The 25,680-nt window shown below is 38.5% G+C and overlaps 1 long non-coding RNA gene across 2 annotated transcripts in view; it reads right to left on the reverse strand.

The window, feature by feature from the left end:
- Nucleotides 1–13,782, reverse strand: part of LOC121313623 — a 69,732-nt gene extending 55,950 nt beyond the window's left edge. For both annotated transcript variants that reach the window (XR_005950018.1, XR_005950017.1), the window contains exons 1-2: nucleotides 13,682–13,782; nucleotides 2,926–2,997 (exon numbers count right to left, since the gene is read on the reverse strand). This is a non-coding gene — a long non-coding RNA (uncharacterized LOC121313623). The remainder of the gene's footprint in view (nucleotides 1–2,925; nucleotides 2,998–13,681) is intronic.
- Between the last annotated feature and the right edge of the window lie 11,898 nt (nucleotides 13,783–25,680).

The raw sequence follows: 25,680 nt of genomic DNA on the forward strand, positions 1-25,680 counted from the left end.
TCCTTCTTTTGTGAAAATTCAACGTCACAATGGTGGGAATTCCGCTGATGTGAACAGTACAGTCAGCTACAGAATCTGCATTGTTCAGATTACCTTCTCTGCAAGCCATTCTTTCTCCAGATAGAGAGATTCGTAGAAAATCCTTTCACTGCCAAAAGCCATAGATTATCATAAGGAACTGTTCAGCTTTAACAAGTTCAAAATGTCTGTTCTGCATTGCACTCTTCTAGAAAATGTTAAAAGTAACAAATATAATCCCAAAATGGCAAAATAAAGTTAAAAATCACTTAATGCTGATGTGTACAGTAGTAATGTGCTTTGTTCTTTTAGATTAGTATTAAAAGAATATAGTTTTATGCAATACCACCTGTGTAAACAAGAGACCCAAGGAAATATGATCATTTTTCTTCAAGTGCTACTCTTTGGAACACAAACTAATCCAGGAAGAGCTGGCTCAGGAAAAAAAAAAAAAAAAAAAAAAAAAAAAACACCCTGTCAACTCAAAACTAATGAAGCAATCTGGATAAAATGAAAGAGCGTATCTTTCAGATCAAAAGTCAGAGATAAAAAAAAAAAAGTAAAATATGAATACAATAATTGCTTTTGAGATAAAACAGAATACATGATTTAAAATTGGTGGTGACCTACATCTAATGATGACCCATAGCAGTGTATTTACAGTGAAATGCATAATCTATTGCAAATAGTTTCAAGGGGGTGCTAAACAACTTGCTATTACTTTTATATTTCAATTTTTTAAAGTTTTCAAGCTGAATATTTTGTATTTATTGACTTCCACAATGCATGCACATTACTCTTCAAGGGAAAAAAAATGTAGCGTTGAAAAATATTCCGGCATTTTTGAGTGAGGTTAGAAGTTCATGTCACGTTGTGCCCAGCAAGACAGAAATATTTTTGTCAATCTCTTGCTCTACATGGCAACCGACATTCAAAGTTAACTGTCTACAGGATGAAACAGGTTAGTGCTGGGCAGTTGAACTAAAACCATAGCCTGCAGTACAAGTCAAGTCAAAGCATTCAGAGATTCACAGCAGGGTAAAAGCCTGATCACAGTTCATATTGAGAGTCTGGATCATCGGAGACAATAAAACACTCTGAATATTATGATTCACATTTTTAAAAGGTATGTATCTTTTTCATCCCAGAAATGGATTGGCTTGTCCTTTGGGTAAGATAGCACTGGGTATGCAGCACGAAATCTTCAATGACCACCCCTCCCCAAAAAATAAATGAATACATAAAAAAAAAAGTTATCCAGTTACATATAAAATAAAAAAGCACTATAGGTTACAAGTTACAGAAATGTAGAATATACACACTATATTATTGCACTGCATTACAAAATAGAAATGATACACAATTAACAAGAAGCAACTTAATTGCAGAGAGAGGCAGTTTGATTATTGCTGCGAGTAGTTTGAGAATTTTCTATGCACATGCATTTTTTAAAATTGTTTCTAAATCACCTCTGATCAAGGCAATCAATTAAACTAATAAATAAATAAATCATTCTGTCAATAAACATATGCCTGCAGAGATCCAAGCATCATTTCAATAATCATAACTGACCTAAAAGTTCAAATGTGTTTTCATGTTCCTAACAGCAGCATGGTTTATTGACCCAGTGTGGGTTTCCTGTATAACCCAAAACCTCCTAAGAGCAACCTGTTTCGGACTTCCTGTCAGGGGGGTGGTCTTCCTGAAAACAGCACTCTATTTCCTCCCCACATGTCACAGCAGAAAGAGCTCTGAAATGCTACTTCCTGCCAGCATTACCCTGTCCACCCTTTCTCTGACAGCAGAGCTGAAGTGATGAATTTGGTACCTATGATGGAGAAAATGACCCAGACTACATTTCCTCCCTGGACACAGCTCAGATACAATAGCAAACTCTGCCTTTGCTGACATTGGGTTGTAGGGAAGTGTAAAGTCCTGATAAGAAGCAGATACCCTCCACATTTTATGTCAAATCCTGTGTGTGTGGATGTGTGGGTGGGTGTTATTGAAAGTGGTGTGTCCTTGAGCTGGTGAAATGCAGTATCTTGTTTTTAAAAAGCTTGAAAATGAAAAGCACCAGAGCCAGTTAGTCCTAGGACACAACTACATGATTTCTGTTGCTGATAAATGTAGCACAGGCCAGTTGCCAGGCAGGTAGATGCAGATAGGAGAATGTTTACTTTTCTCACTTTCCTGTGAAGCTATATTCCTGTTCCAGTTTAATCCTGCGGTCACCAGCCTTTTTTCTTTCCAGGCATCTCTCGCCTTTGTCTTCATTTGCTTTTCGTGCTAATCACATGCAATGAAGATATGCATGGCCAACATTTAAACAGGCTGCAGATCAATTAGTGGTCTTAAGCTTATCTGATTTTTATCAAAGCAGACAGAGCTGTGGGTCGATTGTCAGAGCCTCTGTCAAGTTGACCTTTTCAGAGACGTCTACGTTGCCAGTCCCTTGGGTAGCTACTTGTCCGCCGTCAGACTGAGTGGCAGAAGTCTGTTCCGCTCAACCACAAAGTATACAGAGATGTCTATATTATATTCTTATAGGTGTGACAGAGACTGTGTGTTGTATTTAGAAACTGTCCTTTGTTACTGACGCTTTCCCGATGATGATTACCTAATTTATGCAGCTAAATCTCCTTTGTGCAGAAATGAAAGCTAATTGAGTCATTACAAAGTAGTTCAGCAAAGAATATCTTATATAAATTGGCTTACTCTGTAAAGCCCTCTCAAGTGGATTCTTTGTACCCTAAACCATGTGGAGATCTTCTTTTTGCCCCTAAAATACACAGTTCAAATGGCCTGACAGCACAGATTAAGAGGATTTTAAATACAGGATGGTTTCTGGCAAAGAGAAAATAGTTAGCTTATTGGAGAGGAAAAGTAAAGAGTATATTGAATTACCTGTCAGGTTGCTGCCACTGCGTTTGCTCACCTTCTCTGTCTGTTTCTGAGGAGGATTAGGAAGATCTTCATCTAAGGATTAAAAAAAAAAAAAAAAAAAAAAAAAAAAGTTTGCTGAATCATTTACAGTGATGCAAACTAAACTGGTAATCCAAATCAAAACAGTTGCAACACAGTGGAATGCATTTACATCTATTAAATCAGTATAGCGAAAAAGCTGATGATCGTGAAACAGATCGACAACAGAATAAAAAATATGAAAAGAAAAGTTTATTCAAAATTGGATAAGTGGTATGCAAGACCCAGAGGTAAGAAAATAAGGTTCAGGTATATAGACAGAAAAACACCACCATATAGCCCCACAATCTGACAGATTCAATAACTTCTGCTAAATAAAGTTACATCTACATTTAATACGCAGTTTTCCTGACTTTTGTAAAAATGTAAGTGTGACACAGAGAAGGACAACTGATGTCATGGACTGACACAATGTAATACTCTCAACAATGTAGGCAAAATAAATTTAATACCAAGTGTAATCAATGAACATCAGTTTTCCAGATTTATGAAAAAATGCAAGTGTGACACAAATGGGAGAGGCTAGGAAATGAAACCAGTTGAATTGTTTCAGTTTTTTTTTTTTATTTAAATCAAATCTTCAGCTGTTTTTGACATGCAATCCATTTTTGGTAAAATCAAAAAAGAAAGTTTAAAACCAAAAAAAAACAGACAGAATTTCTGCAGCCTAGGGAAAGAGACACACCATTATTACACACGTTGTTTTTATTTATTTACAAAAAAATAAAATTGGAACTGTGGCAAATACAGAAGTATTGCATCATACGAATGTATTATACAACTACGTAGAACTACAACATACAGATTTATGTCAGCAGAAAACTAAAGCTTGAACTCCGGCCTGCTGCCATCCACCCCCCAGAAGCATGCGCAAAGTCCTCAATTGGTATGTTGGTTTACTATAACCCATTACTATAATACATATGACTCTCTGGCCCTCAGACTTCAATTCAAACAGCATGCTGATAGAATACAGTAACAACATAATCAGACAAACAAAACTAATTTCAACACATGCCCGGTAAATGAAACTGTCTTAACAGAAAACTCAAAAACCTCCAGCTTCATCTTTACACTTCTTAGGATGCATAAACACAAATTTAAAAGGTTTAAGGTAGTCTATGCAAATGAGTTTCTGCGTATCAGTAGTAGCACCAGCACATTTCATTAACAAAAGTAAAAGCAAACAGCCCTAGACATCTGAGCACCCAGACTAAGTGTGAAGCCACAGTTATTCCTGCTGAAGGCTGATAGAATCAATCAGGCAGGTCTTGTCAGAACTTTTGATTTATGTTACTATGTTAAAATGATTACGAGATTTTAATAGGACCCGTCTACATGTAGAAAAGTACACAATGAGCTCCTGGAAATGCTGTCAGCTTTGTGCTAAGACTACCAATGTCTTTCATTTAAATATTTCAGTTTAGTTTTGGATTTATCTTTTGTCGGTATCGTTCGGTTTGAAATTGCATTACAATGTCGGTTCGGGACTATTTCTTCCCTAGTAGGGACAAATATAATAACCAAGTGTGATTACTAAAATCATAATATACAGCTGCTTTAAAACAATATTGCAAATAGTGAGGTGTTTATCATAACAGTAATATAGTTTTGTTTAATATGGCTAATTTAGACACAGGCATAGGTACAACTACGGAGGGGGTGGGGGTGGGGGGGGACTTTTAAACACCCTTTATATCCCCCTCAAAATTCAGGATGTCCCATTTTCATGTGAACAAAAAATGTGCTTCCAATGCATCTCTATGGTTACACAAAACAATTTCCTGCTGTAGGGTAAATGACGTAAACCTAACCTAATACTATTCCCTTCAAAGTTCAACAACATAAATACAACATAATCACTGTATCAATCAAATGCAGCAGTTTTAAAACAGTAAAGTTACAGTACCTACAAAAATGCATAATGCTTCACAATAAATTTGAGGAGTAAAGCAGTTCTCAGCTGCAAACCTCCATCATCTGGCATGTCTTCAATTAGTTTTTAATTTGCACAGTCAGTATTATTTGACAGTGGGACACATTTGGTTGTTTGTGCAGCCACCTTATTACCTAGCATTATATAGTATTTTCTTAAAAGATGGACCTACTGTCACCCTCAAGATTAATTAAGATCTTTGTTGTATGGGTAATTCATTCTACACTATTCCCAGAATAGTGCTCAACTATGCAACAAAACCTATCAAACCAGCCAGATGGTAATGAAGATCATAATGTGGTTTCTATGGCAATCATACCAAAAAAATCTGGAAGGACTCTGCAAAGAAGCAGACTATTTACATGCTTCTCCTCTGCAGGATAAACGTGCTATTATTATCCCTTCATGCAGCATCGGAGATAGAAATGAGACGTTCTGATCGGACAGACACTGTTAACATAACTAAAACTAGTCTGAGAAATGAGATCTTCCAGGGCCACTTGAAAATCATTGGTATTTTCTCAAGATATATATATGTGTGTGTGTACAGGAGAAAAGCTTTCCATTTGTTCCTGTTTTTTCTTAAATCACATATGCAGTTAAGATTTAACTACAGTTCATTTAAGCCACGTAATAAAATCTAAATTAAACCGAGTTAAACTTCTAACCATAAATGTAATCTGTTATCCAGAATTAGTTTACTCACATTAAATATTGTCAGTGCTCAGGATAAACATCCCCTGCCACAACTGTAACTACAAATGTAGAGTGGTCAGGATCATGACAAAGTACTTCATTTCCCGTATGTACTTTGATATACATACACACTCAAAGACAGATGTCTCTCCATATAGAACCCCCACTGAGAATCCCAAACCAATGCTAAAGAATGCACCACACAAATTTCATCACAATTGAAGTAGAGTTTCTCTAGATACTGTATACAGTATGTAAATGTGACAGGCAGCTAATTTTAATCCATCATGGTATTGAGAAAACCACCAATATCGTTTCCAGGCAGCCATATGCATAGGAGGTCAAGGTCAATAGACAAACTAAAACATGGGTTATTACATTATCCGTGCTTTAAAGACACAAAACAAATAGTGATGTGATACCAGCAGCTAAAGAGGAGTCAACAGACTTACAAAAGTATTAGGGGATGCTTAAATTAGGGAAATATTATACCGATTTATTTTATAATGACATAATAAAAAAAACGGGATGCTTTTACTGAGACATATGAACTTCATTAATTTTATTGCAGGAGACTCTTAAAGGTGACGTGGTTGACCAACAGAGTGCACTTGATGACATATAAATGTAGTCTATCATATCTATGACTTAAATGTGTATAAAAGAAACATCCCAGTGTACTGGAACAACTATAAAAACTCAATCAGGACATGGGAATGCACCAGGGTGAAGCTGAACGACCCTGACTAAATGCCAAAAGGTCATTCTGTATGAGCAGCTGGACAACCGTATTACAGGTTGTCCAACTGCACACCTTTTTATTCTCTTGGCTCATCAAAACATGAAATATTAAGGGCCGTGAATTTGTGAAGACCCTGTGTAGATTATAGTACAGTATGTGTGCAATTTCCTGTCCACTGTGAATTAACTTAAATTTGTTGTGAAACAAGGGAGTATTGTAAACAGTATGCACCATAACAGAAATAAAGACATCCTTCAAGGTATTGAATATTTTAAAATGATTACTTCCCTAGCTTGTATTCATGTTATGACAAGTGAATGGCTGTTGTAGTCCACACCATGATCAGTAAAGCCCAACAGCATTACAACTGGTTGTTCTGCTATTATTCCCAGCCCCTGAATGAATGGTAATGGTCCAAGATGTCAGTCTCCACAGGGCCTGATCATTGAGGCATACTTGGATATTGAGCGATTGAGAGCATTGTTTATGATCAGATATTGCAACTCCACATAATGCAAATGAAGTACATATTTTAAATTACATGGACTTATTTAAAAAAAAAATGTTCAAAAGGGATTACAATTAGTTCAATGTACTCTCTTCTAAAAGCTGAAGTCATGGGATAAGGAAGCAGTTCAGCAATAAAGGACGAAACACAACCAGCTCTTGGAGATTTCAACTGGAATGGCAGGGCTCCCAGATGCTTTTCTTTCAATCTAAATGGCTGCTGCTATGTTTAAACCACTGACATTCAGAACATTCCAGAGTGGTGAGACAAAGATGAATAATTCACTGGCAGCACAATCTGGTGGGTATCTCTGGTAAATCATGTACTGGCATTGCTTGATTCTGATTAGAAAAAAAAAAAAATTATATATATATATATATATATATATATATATATATATATATATATATATATATATATATATATATGTGTACTTTCTTTTTTTAAATTTTTGCATAAAAGGTAAATAAACTAGGGAATTACTTTTTCAACTTTTACTCAGGAACTTTCGCCAGGAGAGAGATTTTTTTTCTTCTAAACATCTCAGTGTGTCCAGTTCATGCTTCCTCCTGCACCAATGCTGGCACTACAATAGAATTTGTTTCTTCTGGTGAACACTCCAGAGTAAATTAATTGCCCATTTGATTTATGAATGAAAATGTGTAATTTAAAACGTGGTTGTCAATATGTTTAAAAATATAACACTGAGATATGGATAACATAGGACACAGAAACGGTAACATTGCACATATCTTCTAAACCTTTCAGGATTTTCTCTAACAGTAACTAAAAACATTCATTTAGTATCACTGTACCTGCTACCTCTAAATGTAGTAGGTCTTTTGTAATAAAGTAGTGATTGTTCAAAATTTTTCCTGAGATGATGTTAAATCCTGCAAACACACAGCTTAAATTTAAGGACAACAGAATGCACTTTAATAAGGCATATAAATCTTTGAGATGTATGGGTTTTGATATAATGTTAACATAGTATGTGGATTAGCACAATACCACAGGGACAAAACATTCCCTCTTAAAACAATGCTCTATGGATTTACTGCTATTTAAAAATCATGAAAAGAAATCATTTTGCAAGTATGAAAAACGCAGAAGTCTAGATGCTTGTTATAGAAAATGCAAAAACAGTGTTTAAATACTGCTTATACAATACAGCTGAGTACAGAAGATGAAGCCTGCATCTCAAAGCCTTCGATCTTAAATCACCCGGCAAACAAAAAATTATACAAACACAATGTGCCTGGAATCTCAGGTCAGGAGAAAGCCATTAGATTAGACAGTACCGGGCTGTATCAGTACTACTACTGGTCAGTCTACATGTAACCAGAGGAAGATAAGTAAGTGATCCTGCATCAAGTAATTAAAATAAGTTGCATTTAAGTAACATTATAAAGGTGGTGTTGTTTTAATTAGGCGATTTACTGTTTGTGATTAGTACCAGGTGAGTTTAATTAAATTGAATAGAGGTTCATTTACAATTAGATTGGTTTCCACACAGCTTTTATTCACCTGTATAATAGACAGCTAGCCTATTTGTGCACCAGCATGAAGCGGCAGCCAACCGATCAGCCTCTCTACCAAAGAGCCGGGAGTTTAGATGTGGGAGTCTAGCTGTGGGAGTCCAGCGAGGAGAGGCTGTTGGAGAAAATCCGAACATAGCAGCCCTCTGGCAGACGCCAACTACTAGACAGGTCTGTACCCACCCCCCACCGCTCCTGCTCCCACTACTACTGTACCTATCTGTCTCACCTGTCCTGTTATGTCTGTCCTCCCTCCACAGCTGTTCCCCTAACCCCTCTAACTTCATCCCTCTGCCTGTCCCCCCTCTCCCACTCTCTCTGGAACTGTCACTCTTCTGCTAACAAAGCTGATTTCATCTCTTTTCATCTCCCACCTCTCTCTCGATTTCCTTGCTCTCACTGAAACCTCTCTCTCTCCTGATAACACTGCAACTCCTCCTTCCCTGTCCTCTCTCTACATCCTGTCCCATACTCCGCGTCTCATTGGACGAGGAGGTAGGACTGGTCTTCTCCTCTCTCCCTCCTTACACTTTTCTCTCCCCTCTGACCTCTCCTCACTTTGTTAACACCTTTGAATTTCAAGCTGTTCAACTAACCTCTCCCTGTCAACTCCTGCTAAATGTACTGTACTGGACCTCTCACTCACTTTCTTGATGAACTTGACTGTCTCCTCTCCTCCCTCCCCTCTCTGTCTACCTCAACTGTCCTGTTAGGTGTTTTAATATCCATTTCTCCAACCCCACCCACTCTGCTGGATTCCTTCATCTCCAACTTTTTTCTCCAACTGCCCTCCTACAACAAAGCTGGCTATCAACTGTACCTCACCTTCTCCAGGGCCTGCTGCCCCTCCACCCTCTCTGTCACCTATCTGGACCTCTCTGATTACTATTTCATCTCTTTTTTTCTGTCTCTCCCCTCTCTCCAAACTCCACCTACCCCCACTGTCACCTCCTGCCATAACCTCTGCTCTCTCTCCCCACTCTGTCCTTGCTTCCACCACTCTCTCACCTCCCTCCTATCGACTCCCAACTCTCTGTAGACTCTGCTACCTCCACCCTCTTCTCCTCCTTCACCTCCTCCCTCTGTCCCCTCCCCTCCCCAACACTAGCTCTCCTCTGTGCTCCACACAGCAAGAAACCAAACTGCGCTCTGCTGAAAAGAAATAGAAGAGAACCAAACCTTCCTGCAGTCCTAGACCTCTACCGCACCCTCCTGTCCTCCTTCACCTCTACTCTCTCCTCTGCTAAATGCTCCCGTTTCCAATCTATAATCAAATCCTCCACCAACCACCCCTGGAAACTATTCTCTATCTTCTCCTCCCTCCTCAACCCTCCCCCTCCTCGATGAGGGGGTTGGACGACGGGGAGTGGGAGAGAGATCTAGGTTGGATAGAACAGCGGAGTAGGAAAAAGGACTAATGATAAAAGTTTAGTCTGTGGTGAGACCCCTGGACCCAGGAGAGAGGGGGAGTGTAGGCGAATACGAGTGGTTTGAGGGAGGGGATAGAATTTTCTGAGACGCATTGGAGACGAGAGAAGGTTGTGGGGTGAAAGAGACTAGGACTGAGGCGGGTAATGGGAGGGGGCAGGAAGGAGTGGTCGGAGAGATAAAGCTGGATTGAACATGTGAGAACCGATCGGAATTGAAGAGAAGTTGTTGCAGGGTGACAATGAGGGGGACCTAGGAGGGGAAACGGTTTACGAGTGTGCGGAGGTTAGACAGGGTAGGGGCAAAACGGTTGTAAAGTTTTGGTCTTAGACCCTTGATAAGTTATTACTGTTCTACCTATCTCTTCCGGCGACTTTGCCTTTCTTCTCTTCTAAAAACTTTGATATCCACAAACTCTAACACCTCTCCCTCCCCCATCACTTAGAATTTTAGACCATTTATAAAAACTATATGAACAAAATGCCGCGACCCACACCAGGAGAATCGGAATGATAATGGATGGATGGATATGAATATAATTTTGATCTTTTATTTAACATTATGTAATCAACTGGAAGCCACAGTACAGTATTTCATTATAGATTTTGAAATCCCATATTGTTCAATTTGTCAGTTTTTTGTTAAGAATATGGAAAACTACAAACTGATACGTAATTCAAAATGTTAATGTTACATTGTTATTTGGCCATAGCTGTACGACATTAGTTGCCAACATTTACGTGAGCAAATTCCCTTTATTTTTAGGGTTAAGGGACATGATGGGTAGTATTTCTTGATAACAAAAAATAAACAAACAAAACATTAACAATTGCCACAATCTGGATGAATTTATTGGATTATTTTTGAAATGCACGTCACCACGTTAGTTTTCTTCTACCTTGGAGATCTGTCAATAAGCTATGCTGCTGTAGATGTCCATCATTCAGTGATTTTGATTAGCATTCCTTCACAACTCATTAACGCAATATATCTAAAATAAATAAAAAATAATGAAAGAAAAAAGGTTTAAACATCATAGGGAAAACTCACAAAAGAAAGAAGAAGAAAAACTGACAACTTGAAGCATGTGACATTTCGAAATCTGTCACGATACACTGTATTATGGCTTCTGGATGGTTACATGATGTTAAATAAAAGATCAAAATTAAAGTGCTGCCTTTGATACTGTAGATCATTCCATCCTACTGAATCGTCTTGAAAGCACAGAAGGACTGTCTGGCTTTGTCCTATCCAGGTTCCAATCTTATCTTTCTGATAGGTTTCAGTTTGTATTATCAGAAGTTGTCTGTGGTGTTCCACAGGGCTCCATTCTAGGTCCCTTGCTGTTTTCATTATATATGGTACCGTGACATTATTCGCAGACATGGGGTGAACTTCCATTGCTATGCTGATGATACCCAGCTATATTTGTCCCTAAAGCCAGGAATTTCTTCTGCCTGGGTGTCTACATTATCTACATCAACATTACATGTCACAGAATGTTCTAATGTTAAATTCAGATAAAACCGAGGTTACGTTAGCGGGACCACTGAACCAACTAAAAGGAAATGTAGGACTACATGAGCTCGACCCTTGCAGTCCCTCATCAAAACTTAAACTAGAAATTAAGAGTTTGGGGGTCGTCTTTGATCCTGATCTCTCATTTCAGACTCATATTAGGGAAGTTACTAAAGTATCTTTTTACCATTTGAGAAATATAGTCAAACTTAGACCAATTATTTCTGTATCTGATGCAGAGACTAATGCATGCCTTTGTTTCATCTAGAATTGTAATGCACCTTTTTTCTGGTGTCCCAAAACGTGTGGTATCCCGCTTGCAGCTTGTTCAGAATTCAACCGCTAGAATTCTGACTAAAACAAGGAAAAGTGAACATATTACCCCTGTTTTGGCATCTTTACATTGGCTCCCTGTGCAGTATAGAATTGATTTTAAGATGTATTCCTAGGGTCAACAAAAGCAACACGGGAGGTGTGGCTTTTTCTTGTAGATCTCCTAAATTATGGAATGCTCTGCTTTCGTTTGTCAGGGAAGCTGGGACCAAGACTAAAAACGCACTTTTATAAAATAGCTTTCTTATCTTACTGAGTTTTAATGTAGCTTTAAAATTGCTTCTTTTGTATTATTATATGTACACTGTTATTTAAATTTTATTTAAATGGTCTGACTGTGGCAGTTGTATGTGTGACATGCTATACAAATGTATTGTAGTTAGTTCTTGTTTTCTACTATGCACTGTACAGTGCATTGCAATACTTTTGTATAAAAAGCGCTATAACAACAACAACAACAGCAAGAACAAGATTGAAGAGATATGATACTTGCACAATTACTTTTGTGTGATTCTGTCTCTTCAGCAGACGAGCCTTTGTGAGATGGGATTTTATCTCTTAATAACAAACCAATTCTGTCACATTGCATTCACATCAATTCACTTCTACAAATCAAAGATGTCAAAAATGCTTGGATACTGATGTGAGGCAGGAAGTGAAACAGATAATGATTGACCAGTACTTCCAATATAATGTCTTATTTCAGTGAAGGGAAATTAATAAGAATCAGGATGCATTTCTCATCTTAAAAACGTACCAAATGATATTGCCTACAACATGTAAAAGCGAGATAAAAGCAAAATACATTATCTTCTGCAATACTACATTTACTTTGGTAAAGCTTAAAAACCCTGGAGACAATAAATAAATAAATAAATAAATAAATAAATAAATAAGACTTTAACATTTTGCTCTCTTTCATGTATAGTATTACATGGATAGGAATAGGAGTTCCATTGTAAAGCATTCCAGGATTTAATAGAACATGTACAGTATAGGACAACCAACACTGAATTTCAACCTTACTGGCGAAAAAAGGTTTTCCATCCTATAACCCCACACCTCAAGCTACAATCTTTCTAGGACATGTGGGTGTGATATGAACACTACTAAACAGATTCTTCTGAAAAAGCTGTGAAGCAATATAGGGCTTAATGGTAACTGATGAAAAACTGCTCTGTTTTAAATATGAAAAACAAAAAAAGCAATATCTTATTAAATTTAGGTATTCTGTAATGTATTTGATAATATGAATGCACAACTTGATGTATACAATAAGGTCTTCTTAGTAAGGGGAATTCTTTAAGGAGATCGATCTATCTATCATAGCAAAGGCGTTCGGCCAAGGTTGGGTTTGCACCCTTCAAATATGTGACCCAGATAGAGAACTGTATTTTAGCGCTTTTTTTTCTGAGCAATTTTATTATTCACAAAACAAAATAAATAATGAAACTAAAATCCTAACTCTTTCCACGAGTGCAAAGTTAAACTTGGTTTCCCTAAACTAAAGGGCTGGGTCGGCTAAACTGTTTTCCCAACAAAACCGTCTCTCTTTATTTTAACCAGGCTGGGCAAAGCATTCACTGGTTTTCTTCTTATCACATCTCTTTACATAGCACTTCTTTCTGTGCCCAGCTCCCTGGTAGTCCACCCCATACTGAGAACAAATGCCTGCTTTACACCCTGTGGCTGAGGCTTAATTGATAAGCAATTACCCAATTGTGCCTCAGCCACATTTCATGCAAGGACTCGTTAAGGTGGGATCCCTTTTTCCCTGCCAACCACCACTCACACCTGTGCACACACACACACACACACACACACACTTTTCTCTCCACCCTCCCACCTTGCCACAATGTATATAACTGGTGAGCAATTTTTTTCAGTGGGCTCATTGCAAGAGATATGTGATATGGGAAACATGCACTCATTAATACCTGTCACACATCAACAAATCTCCACAATTCTCCAGTGTGTACCTGATAAAGAAAACTCTACGGAGCCCTCCACGTCCAGTGAAAAATCAGGTAAATTCAAAACAAACACACATTTCCAACATCGAAACTTCCTCGGCAACAGACCTGCTGCCTTCAATCTTTGGGCCAACTCCAAACTGCATTTCCACGAGGGAGTCACTGTAAACATCTATAAATCAGCCACCTGAAAAATCTCCCATCCCAGACAAACATGCTTGTAATACACTGATTCTGACTGAAGGCAAGCCACTTCTTACAAAAGCTACATAGAAATGTTAGCAAACACAAACACCCTCTGAACAAACTAGTGAACATGAAAATGGCAAAATAGTTGTATGTAAAAAATGTTAAAGCGTGTAATTTGAACACGCTCCCTAATCTTTTCTTCCAGCCTTCTCGGGGAAAAAAAATAAAATAAAATTGCCACGGAAACCTGACCACAAAAAAACAGAACTTGTAAAGCACAGAAGGAAAATGCAGTTCCCTGAAAACCACAGGAAACTGTTCACTTTGGTTACAGTCGTGTTAGAGCTCCTAGTAAAGACCAAACTTCAGAACTCTTGGCAGGAAAAAAAAAATGTGCTCACCAGAACTTATAAAAAATAATGCATTGGGTAATTGTTTTTGTTGTTGTTGGGCGTTAATCAAAAATATGTTTACATTCACTATATAGAGAATACTGCTTGAGGTAGTGGGTGATATGAGAATTTAATGTCCACCCTCTGGATGCTGGATAAACCCCTTGGTGTGCATTAAATTATCATATCACTGTCACAAAGATGGCTGCAGTGAGGTGGAGTTTGGTGAAGCTGAGCGAATAGTCTCGCTCAGCATTTAATAATGAACAGACAGACAGAAAATAAAAGGTTGTAAGACAAACAAGACACAGGACACGGCACTCGTAGCCAAAACAAAAAGACAAACAAAATGGACTATATATACAAAACAGGGTGAGGTTCTATTTTAACTTATTATTACAATTACCTCCATCTCCAATCCTGTTCTCCACTCACCGAACACACAACCCCGAGTGAGTGAAAACATGCTGCTTTTATGCAGCTGTACCGAGACTCGATTGCTAATCAATCATTCAACTGGAGTCGCAGTACAACTGCACATGAATTAATAAAGTGCAATTCCCCGTGCTCATATATTATTACTTTTTACTTGCATGTGAAGTCCTGTGCAATCCTCGTGCCTAAATACAAATATACATTTAAACACTTGTGTTACACAGACCTGTTTATATCCCGTGTACCAATGCCTATACACCAACACTAACACACAACATACAACACAAAATACACACAGGGGCAGGAACTTTGCCACATATACCCCCCCCCCCCCCTTGTGCAAAGCACACATGGCCTCAATGGCCACCTCCCCCCTTAAAATCCCAAAAGTATTGCTCAAAGTCCTGGGCCAAGAACAGGGACTTTAAGGGGTTGATGGGCGGCAATGTTGTCAGTAGCCAGGCTGCTACTGGCCATGCTGTCAGCAGACATGCTGACAGTGGGGCGAATCTCTCCTCCCGCTGTACCACTGGCAGCGGAAATGCTTCCAATGGTGCGGCTGTCAGCAGACGTGCTGACAGCTCCCAGACTGACTCCTTCAGCCGGGGCAAGTTCAGCAGCGGAAAAGCTGCTGGGGTTGGTGGTCTCCAGACCTCCCCCAAGATCCCCGGCAGCAAAACTGCTGCGGGGAAAGGTGGTCTCTTGACCTCTCCCCCCTTTTTCATAGCCGGTAGCTCCCTCTGGTGGGGCTCCGGCCACACTGACCACTGCAGCCAAGCAGAGCTGACTGCGACCCCAGGCGATGCGGAGCGGCTGGCAACCCCAGGCGATGCGGAATGGCTAGCAACCCCAGGTGATGCGGAGCAGCAGGCAATCCCAGACGATGCCAGGCAGGCATCCTTGGGCGAAGCGAGACAGGCATCCTTAGGCGAAGCGAGACAGGCATCCTTGAGCGAAGCGAGGCATGGAGTCAGAACAAGCCTGGATGCGGGTGTTGGCCCTCTTCTCGGCCACTGTGGCCGGGCGGTTCTTCCCTGTGCTTCCCTCAGCAGCCTATGCAAGGGCTGCTGAGGACCGCCAGCATCTATTCCTGGTCCTTCTGGTGAAGGGAGAGGCAGCTCCTGCTCCTCTCCCCCTGATGGCGATGGAGGCAGAGGCAGCTCCAGCTCCTCTCCTTGTGATGGTGGGGGAAGTTATACCAGCAGGCATTCACCTTCTGCTGGTGGACGGGGACCCAGCAGGCATTCACCCTCTGCTGGTGGATGGGGACCCAGCAGGCATTCACCCTCTGCTGGTGGAGGTGGTGGAGGTAGAGGAAGCTCCTGTTGCTCTGCTTCTGGCGGTGGAGGTGGCAGAGGCAGCTCCTGCTGCTCTGCTCCTGCCGGTGGAGGTGGCAGAGGCGTGTAGTCTCCTGGTGACGGAGGTGGGAGCGGCGTGTAGTCTCCTGGCGGCAGAGGTGGGAGCAGCAGGTAGTCTACCCTTATTACAGGGAACTGGTGCGGCTCTCCCTCACTTGCAGGGGACTGGTGTGGCCCTCCCTCACTTGCAGGAGAAGGTGATGGAGCCAGAGGAAGCACCTGCTCCTCTCCTCCAGGTGGTGATGGTAGGGGAAGTGATACCAGCAGGCATTCACCCTCTGCTGGTGGAGATGGGGACAGCAGGCATTCTTCCTCTGCTGGTAGAGATGGGGTCAGCAGGCATTCTTCCTCTGCTGGTGGAGATGGGGTCAGCAGTCATTCTTCCTCTGCTGGCGGAGATGGGGTCAGCAGTCATTCTTCCTCTGCTGGCGAAGATAGAGTCAGCAGGCATTCTTCCTCTGCTGGAGGAGATGGGGTCAGCAGGCATTTTTCCTCTGCTGGCAGAGGTGGCACCAGTAGTCCCTCTGGCTTTGGTTTCCCGCGGTTCCCCCGTCTGGTCGCTGCACGATCACAGTCCCACCGTCTGGGCACTGGACGCACGGGCTCCTCCCACACAGGCATTTCTTCCGCCTCTGTATATTGCGTGGGGCAGATGGTCAACGTGTGCCCATACACCCCACAGCCGGGGCACAGCTCAGCCGTGAGGTTCTTTAAAAAAACCTCCCAACTGTCATCCCCGACCTCCTCCTGCTGTTGCTGCAGCTGCTGCTGCAGATTTTTCCTGCCCCTCCTTCTCCTCACCTTCCTCTCCTGGGCCAGTTCCTCCTCCTCCTCTTGGAAGTGGCAGACAGCCACCACGTACCCGTACACCCCATAGACAAGGCACCAGCCTTGGTCGTCCAGACCACTGAGGAGATCCTCCAGCTCCGTGCAGCCATCTCTCCAGCCTTCCATTTAAAAAAAAAACACTGCAGTTTCCTCTCTGGTCTGCGTCTAGGAGGCACTGGTAATCCCACGATTGAACCATGCGTCACAAAGGGAGCTGCAGTGGGTGACGTCAGACCAGAGACCAGGAACCAGGAAATAAACAACAGAGGTGGAGTTTGGTGAAGCTGAGCGAATGGTCTCGCTCAGCATTTAATAATGAACAGACAGACAGAAAATAAAAGGTTGTAAGACAAACAAGACACAGGACACGGCACTCGTAGCCAAAACAAAAAGAACGGACTATACAGACAAAACACGGTGAGCTTCTATTTGAACTTATTATTATTATTATTATTATTATTATTATTATTATTATTATTATTATTAATTAGGAGACGTTAGGGCTTATGTGTTGGGGCTACTGAGTGAAAAAATAAACATGCTGCTTTTATGCAGCTGTAATGAGACTAATCAATCATTCAATTGGAGTCGCGGTACAACTGCACGTGAATTAATAAAGTGAAATTCCCCGTGCTCACATATTATTACTTTTTACTTGCTGTGCAATCCTCATGCCTAAATATAAATATACATTTTAAACACTCGTGTTACACAGACCTGTTTATATCCCATGTACCAATGACTATACACCAACATTAACACACAACATATAACAGAAAATACACACAGGGGCGGGCACTTTGCCACAATCACACACTATCTCAAGCAGTATTCTCAATACCGTGAATGTAAACATATTTTGGATTAACACCCAATAGCAACAGAATCGACAATATTAACTATATGTTAAAGCCCTCACTCAAAGCAACGTCATCATAGGTCTGCCCTTCATCATCACCTTCTGGAATAATGCCAGATGCCATGTCTATGTTAATAAAAAACAACAAAAACAAATAGGCTTGCAGTCTAAATTAATAAAACACATATTCATCTTTCCCGTTAGACTAACAGCAGCAGAAAATCAAGAGAGTCTCATGCTATATGTATTTGAGTCTTTTACCAGTATAGTCCAACCTATACACCACCTGTGAAAGAAGAATTCCACATTTACATTTTATATGTTAAATCAACTGGATATAAAGACCACTGGTTTAGTGTCATTCGAAACAGGTTTTACTGCATACTGTAGAATATGAAACATGTCAAAATGACCACTAAGAAAACACATCTGGTTTTCCTAACAAGTTAAACCATAAAGACCATTCATGGTCAACTGACTCACCTCTCAAAACAAACTGTACTTGCGCTACCCATTCTTCTGCATCTTTTTGAGAGGCTGCAGTAACTGAATTAATATAAAAGAACAAAAAATCAGCAACATTGTAAGGAATGCAAAATAGTATTCATGTCACTTCTTTAAAATAACCCTAACCCTATTCTTTCCGTGTATTATGGTACTTTTCGTGCAAGGGTGCCTCCTATAATGTACAGTTAATTTTGACAAATGTATGTAATTGAAGCCAAAGATGATGGATCTGAATCTCTGATCAGCTGCTGACAGTAGTGCAAAGAAGAAGCTGCTTCTCTTCATCAATGTCACATGCAAACTAATGAACACAATTCACCTGTCACAATTAACAGACATCCAGAAATTTCTTTAGACTGCTGTTGTGTACAATCTTCTTAAAAATGTACGTCAGGTTGAAACACTCCCCCTGACAACTTCATTAACTGGCTTTCAGCTGCAATCCCTGACATTTTACATGCAAATCCAAGTTGTGTTGAACCGAGTTTGACTTCAAAACAGCCATAGAGCGTAAAAAGTATGGTAAGTATGTTGAGCTAGTGCTAGCTAAGCTAATGTTTGGTGAAGATTAACAAAGTTAATATAGTGTATTTTTTAAACTGTATTAAGGTACACCCATCATCTAAATAAAATAGTTTACAAATATAGAACATAGCGCTAACTAAATCATGCAATAAGTATAATTTCTGATAAACATGGTGTATTTCATTTTTTTTTCAGTGGTATTTTTTTCATAGCCAACAGTTAATAGTGGAATTATTTTGTCAGCTCCAAGTCCTTAGAGATAATCTTTCATTTTATGCATCATGCTGTAGATGCATTTTTGAAAATGTTTTTAGTTCATCCATAAGTTCAAAAAGATGACTTCTACTCTATAACCTCTATTCTTTGACACAATCTTTACATGGTATGCAAAAAAAACCCAAAAAACAAGCACAAAAAATAATATACTGTAAATAGATTTCAGTTAACAGTATTATGAAAACTTCAGTACCACTTTAGCATCATTTTATATAAAGAGGCATCTGTTGTTCGTGTCATTTCAAGAGGGGTATCAGATGTCAAACCTGATACATGAGTTTCTCAGGAGCAGTGATTTCAAAACAGCAATCTTTCTTTGAATCTTTTCTGAGCGCATTATTCATCCTGACTGTGTATCCATCTATAGCAAATTCACCTCTCTGCTGCTTGTCTGTCGGAGATAAAAACAACAGAAAAGTACTTGCTTGTTTACCAATCAGAAAACTTTATTGAAGTCAATCAATCTATTTTATATAGCGCCTTTCATAGTAGAACACCATCACAAAGCGGTTTACAAGATGCAATAAATACAAGAAAATCCACAATACTTCAAATAGAGAAATGCATAATACATGATATACAGTGGAAAGTACATAATACATGATAGTAGCATAATACATGGGTACACTGAATACAGTGGAAAGTTCATAATACGTGATAGTAGCATAATACATGAAATAGTATAATACAGTGGAAAGTGCAGAATACATGAAATAGTACAATACAGTGGAAAGTGCAGAATACATTGACAGTAACAATACATGAAATAGTAGCAGCAGCTAATAACAGATATCAGGCTTATGGAGTATGGAAAGCAAGAGAGAACAGGTGGGTTTTGAGAGTTGATTTAAAGAGAGCTACAGTCGGAGCATCACAAACCAAAGCTGGGAGAGAGTTCCAGAGAGTCGGAGCCATGAAGCTAAATGAGCGTTGTACAAGTGTGGTGCGCTCTTGCTTGGGGATAACAAGTAATCCAGACTCGGAGGACCTCAGCTTCCGGGTAGGGACACAGCGAGTCAGCAGGTTGAAGTAAGGGTCAGACAATTTATTTCATTAATTTATGTACTTCTAACAGCCCTCATTTATATAAAAATAAAATAAAACAAATAAATAAAAACAAACCTGACAGCACATTCTTTCAGCAGTTTACCATACATTTATAACCAATAACTCAATTTGTAAAGACAAGGTGTAACATTTGCTTTGTTTTCATTGTGATATATGAGCTTTCTTCTGTCTGAAGTATTGAAATGTCAGCTGGTACAAGCACATTTTATATCAGACTGCACATTTGTTTTTATTATTATTATTTTTTATTTAGTGTGCCCAATTATTTTACCCCTGATTTTCTTCCCAATTTGAAATGTCCAATCATTTTTTCCCCTCACTGCAGCAATTTCTCACACAGCTCCGGAGAACTGAAGGTTCAGTGGGTGTCCTCCGATCCCAAGACTGAGCCAGCTTCCTCTTTTACACCCAGGAACTTGACAGTGCATGTCAGGGAGCTACCAGCTTCTGGAATACAAAGGCCAACCCTGCAGGTGTCCATCTGAGCTAACTAACCACCTGGCCGGTAGGGTTCACAGGAGCGCGATGAGGAGAAACTGTCCCGTCAAACACTGCTTTTTTTCTGGTAGGTAACTGAAATAATATTAAAAATAAACTAGAAGATAATAAAGAGAAGTGCAGGTAAAGCACAAGTTTAAATTGAATTCTGTTATGGCGTTCTAGGGCGTTAAAGCAAACTATTGACCATTTTGAATATTTAATTTGTTATTACAAATGAACACATTACAACTTAGTTATAAAACATTCCAATTCGCCACACTGGTGGTGAAGATTCCCTACCTTTTCTGTGCTTTTCTAGACTTAAACTGATTGTAGATCTTGGGCTGACACGGGAGGCGACTGGTGTGCTGCTGAAAAGTAACATAAAATAATAAATGGAACCCAATGTAGTTTTACAATGGCAGAAAAGAGCAAAAACAACCAAACAAGCTGAGCGAAAGGTGCATTTTGTGTTTAATGTCTTGAACAGCGTTTCCATTCATTACATTATATTACTTTACAGTATGCACTGTTATCAAGTTTTCATTTACCCTTTGAAAAGAACAGCTTGACTCACTCAGTTCTTAGTAAGCAATCTAAATTATACTCATGTAATTTTTTTTTTTTTTTTTTTTTAAACCTGTATTGTAACGTGGCACATCTGTTTTTGCCAAATATAGCAGTTGATTGTTTTCCTTGATTCTTGTGTGTCTAAACCTAAAATGAATGGTTACTTACCTGTCTTCACTTTATCCCTTTTAGAGACATGTACTGTTCAGCAGAAACCCAACACCTGTTTAGTTTTTGGGTTATACTGGAGGAAGCGAGTGTTCAAATTATTTATTTATTTATTTATTTTAAATACTGTTACTGGTACAGTAGCAGAGTATTTCAACTCCCATTACTAGGTTATATAAAATAAATAAATTAATTTAAAAAAATCAAGATACATTTTTTTTTATATATATATTTTATTCAATTTGAATGTCAATTACAGCTGTTTTTCATTCTGGGCCGCTTTATCATTAGCATCAGTTATTTTCATAACAATCTGTGAAGCATGGGAAAGTATTCAAGCTGATGTAATCCCAGCAAGAATTAGCGGTTCTTTTTTGAGACTCACCAAAAGAATGCTTAAGTGCTCTCACTCATGTGAAACATTATACAATAGTGAACTTTGTTTCTGGACTGCCAGTAAACCGTCTGTATATGATATACATTCCTCCACAATGATACATCAAAGTATGCCACAAATGCAACATGAACAGCATTTAAAAAGAAGCCAGAGAATATAACCTCAAGTCCCAAATATAAGGTTTATTCTATTTAGAAAGAAACACATCACGTACAGATAGTCTGCAAACCTAACCACTCTTCAGTTCCAAGTTTCTAATTTATAAACACTAATATGGGTGATCAGTGATCACAAACAGTCTCCAAGCACAGTTATTACACTTAAGACTATTCAAATGCCAAGTATGCTGGAGGTTTTGAATTTCTGGATTAGAAACTAGAAATGGGAAGGATCTGTCAAAAAAAAAAAAAAAAAAAAAACAACAACATGAGGAATTAATGAAAATGTCATGAAAGTGTCATGGCATCTCTGGTTTTTGTTCTTAATATTTAGATCCACCACCATGTAGGTCAACTGTGACCCTAACGGGGCCTTACTTTGAGCACAGTTTTTTTTATTAATTATTAATTGATTCACAAAAACCCATGGATTTTTTTTTTCTTCAGTTGCAATATTTAACATTCTTTTAGGATCTCTAAAAAAATCAATCTGCATATTAATGAGGGAGGGGTGTGGGGGTGTGATTAAGTAAAACATAGTATACCGTTCATAAAATTATTGTTTAAATACCCAGTTAGATTCTAAATGATTAATGATACAGCTGCTACAATACATACAACAATATATTCTATGTACAGGTTCTTAATGTAGAACTCGACTTTAAAAAAATGCTCAAATCTTAGGATCATTAAGAGAGTTGTGCTGCCTTTTGTTCAACAGCACGCATTAACAGTACACTAGGAAGGCTCCACGAGGCTCACAATCTAGGAGTGAAAACATAAAAAGGGCTTGTAATTGGATTGTGGGAATGCTTTGATCAAGCTGGACTGACTACCCCTTGCAGTTCAAACATAACAGGACCACTAAAACTCCAATTCTACAGCTGTCTGCAACCTAAGTAGCTGACAGCAAAACCCTCTGAAATCATCTTTGCAGCATATAAAAACAAATCTTACAAACAGGCTACTCAGTTAGCAACTGCACTCAGCTGTTTAGTATATCTTATATACTCCAGAATTTGATCCAGAATTAGACAAATTATTATTATTTAACTGAGCCCATGTGCCAAGGTTCAAGTTTAAAGGACTTTGATTTATTTCAACACACCCAGAACTAGGTATGGGAATTAAATATCATAAATGTATTGTTCTTGTTGTTTACAGGAGACACTTTTGATTTTATGTATATTGTACAAATGTACACAATTTCAGTGAAAAAACATTTAAAATGTCAGCTAAGCCCACAAATAACCATTGGAAGTGCATAGACTGATGTTTGGTTACAGTCTAAGTCTTGATACAAATCATCATGTTTTCAGTCCATTGGGTAGCTGAATAGTTTTCCCATACTTAGGTCTGATGTACAGACATTCAAGAGAGGTATTTGTGGTGAACTAAAAGTAAACATAATACATAAAACTCTGGATATTGACACCTAGGGTAACTCTGCAGCCAATGTATGGACGGAACATAGATAAAGGGCTTATGTCACCAGTGCATTGCAATTGTATCATGTCACACAAATGATCTTAGCTATCAGTAACTATGACGTGAAAGACAGTTCAAATCAAAAGGGTTTTTTTTTTTTTTTTCATTTAATACTTCACTATTAGGTAGCTCATTCCAAGTTGTGGAAATCAATTTTAAATTCCATTTATTATTCTGCTGGGAATGGCTTGTGCTGTCTCTTGCCACCTTCTGTGCAGATCTGCAATATGACAGCCTGGCACAAATGTGTCACCATGCACACTCAGCCATGCAGTGAACTATCGCTTCTTATTTAAAACATGATCACCTTTTCATACCCCCTGACAAGTGTCAACAGACAAACATTAGTTCACAGATTTATCTGAGTCATGTTACTACTGCTATTTAAAAAGCAGACTGTCCACGTCTTCATTAGAAGTAAATAAATATGAGATGATTTATTAAGATCTGATCACAGGGTACTTGTCCACTTTAAATGCAACCATTGAGAAACAGTGTTTCAACACTTTCATTGCAATGCTATTGGGACTTAAAATATATTGGAATAAAAAATAAAAACAACCTTTTTAAAAGCATGCTTGTTGTTATTTAATGTTTGTATGTTTTTTTTTTTGTAACTGTTTATTCTCTGTTCAATGTCTCTATGAATTAACAAAAATCTGCAGCAACTCAAGATATTAACATTATGTTACATGACATTTCTCGGGTGGCACTTATGATCAAAATATGTAGTCAAAACATGGTGAAATCAAGGTTAAAACAGAAAAGCATGGTAAAGAAAACTCAAGCATGGTAAAGGACACTAAATGCATGACACATGGCAAACTGTTATATGCAGTAGATTATATTGATATTTGGATTTAAAGGTAACATTAAAAGTATGCTTGATACAGAATCTGTAGTGAAGCATGATAAAGAACATTAGAATTATCCGACTCCTTGTTAGAATCATATAAAACTTAAACTTTGAATATATAGAATGGCAGATTATGGAAAAAAAGGTGACATTTAAAAAATATACATTATATGATACATAGCTGCATCAATAATCACACAAACTCTACCAATGGTTGTTTTTAGTTGCTCGAAAACATTATAAAAAAATAAATAAAAAAACTAACTATATCAAGGTGAATTACTTGACTGCCTTTAAATGATTATTCCAAAGTAAAATTGTCAACTTTTTGACGACAAAATGAATTACTAAAATGTAAATGGTATAAAGTCTACATACAGCATGTGTAAGTATTCTGTCATTTTTCTAAGTAGCGGATTACTATTCAATATTTGCTGGAGTGGGATAATCCTTTATAAAATCACTTGCTTGCTGATTGAGGAGTTTGCTCAATCTGCATAGTTAATCCCTCTTCATCTATCTGAGCCCTTTATTTATTCCAGCCATTTCTAGAGCAGACACTGGCAGATTATCATGTCTCAGCGTGCAAACCGACACAGCACAACCCTGAGACCAATCTTCTTAAACACAAGACCTGTCTCTTGTTAAACCAGCAGGCAACACTCAGGAATCAACACTTATAAACACAATTATCAGGAAAATGACCCTCTAATGTGGGAGGCATCCTTTGCATTTATAAAACATACAACTAGTCTAAATTCATTACGTTCTGAGTTAGGATGAAGTAGAGAGCACTGTCCTTACATAGAAAGTGTAATTTAATTCCCATCTTTTTTTTTTAATAAAGAGTATTTTGAATAACACTCTTACCAATGCATTTAAACTAAATTAAAAATAACCAACAAAAAATGTGCTTGATCAATCTGTACTCTTACAAATGTAACTCTTCCATAAACCAAGCGACGAAAAAATTAAAAAAAAAAAACTTGAAAATTAAAGAAAAAACTTTGCTTGATGTTGCTCTATTAAGGTGTATATTATAGTAAGCATGTTTCCTATTCACAACTAGGAATACATACTTGTGAAAAAGGAAAGTAATAGCAAAATAGACAAATTGTTTTTGTCTCTTCTGTATGGTTTCTTAAGACTGACAGATAAAGTACATTAATCATTACGCCAGCTGTGAAGATAATTTTACTTCTGACAGCTACGGGAAAGTTTTGACTATTTTCTACCCCTTAATTAATCAAAACCAACTTGACATTATGCTACCTATCTTTGTTCTGTTATTGTAAAATAAGTGAACAATGAACAGGTTTAACTTTATAGGATGTGAAGGTTCACTAAACCATTGTTAGGCATGTCAAAATGCATAGTAGGAAATTACAACATTACTATACCTTGTGACCTTTTGGTGGAGACACACAGTACAATCACCATTGCATCCTATT

The sequence above is a fragment of the Polyodon spathula genome, chromosome 3 (genome assembly GCF_017654505.1).
Source record: "Polyodon spathula isolate WHYD16114869_AA chromosome 3, ASM1765450v1, whole genome shotgun sequence".
Lineage (NCBI taxonomy): Eukaryota > Metazoa > Chordata > Actinopteri > Acipenseriformes > Polyodontidae > Polyodon > Polyodon spathula.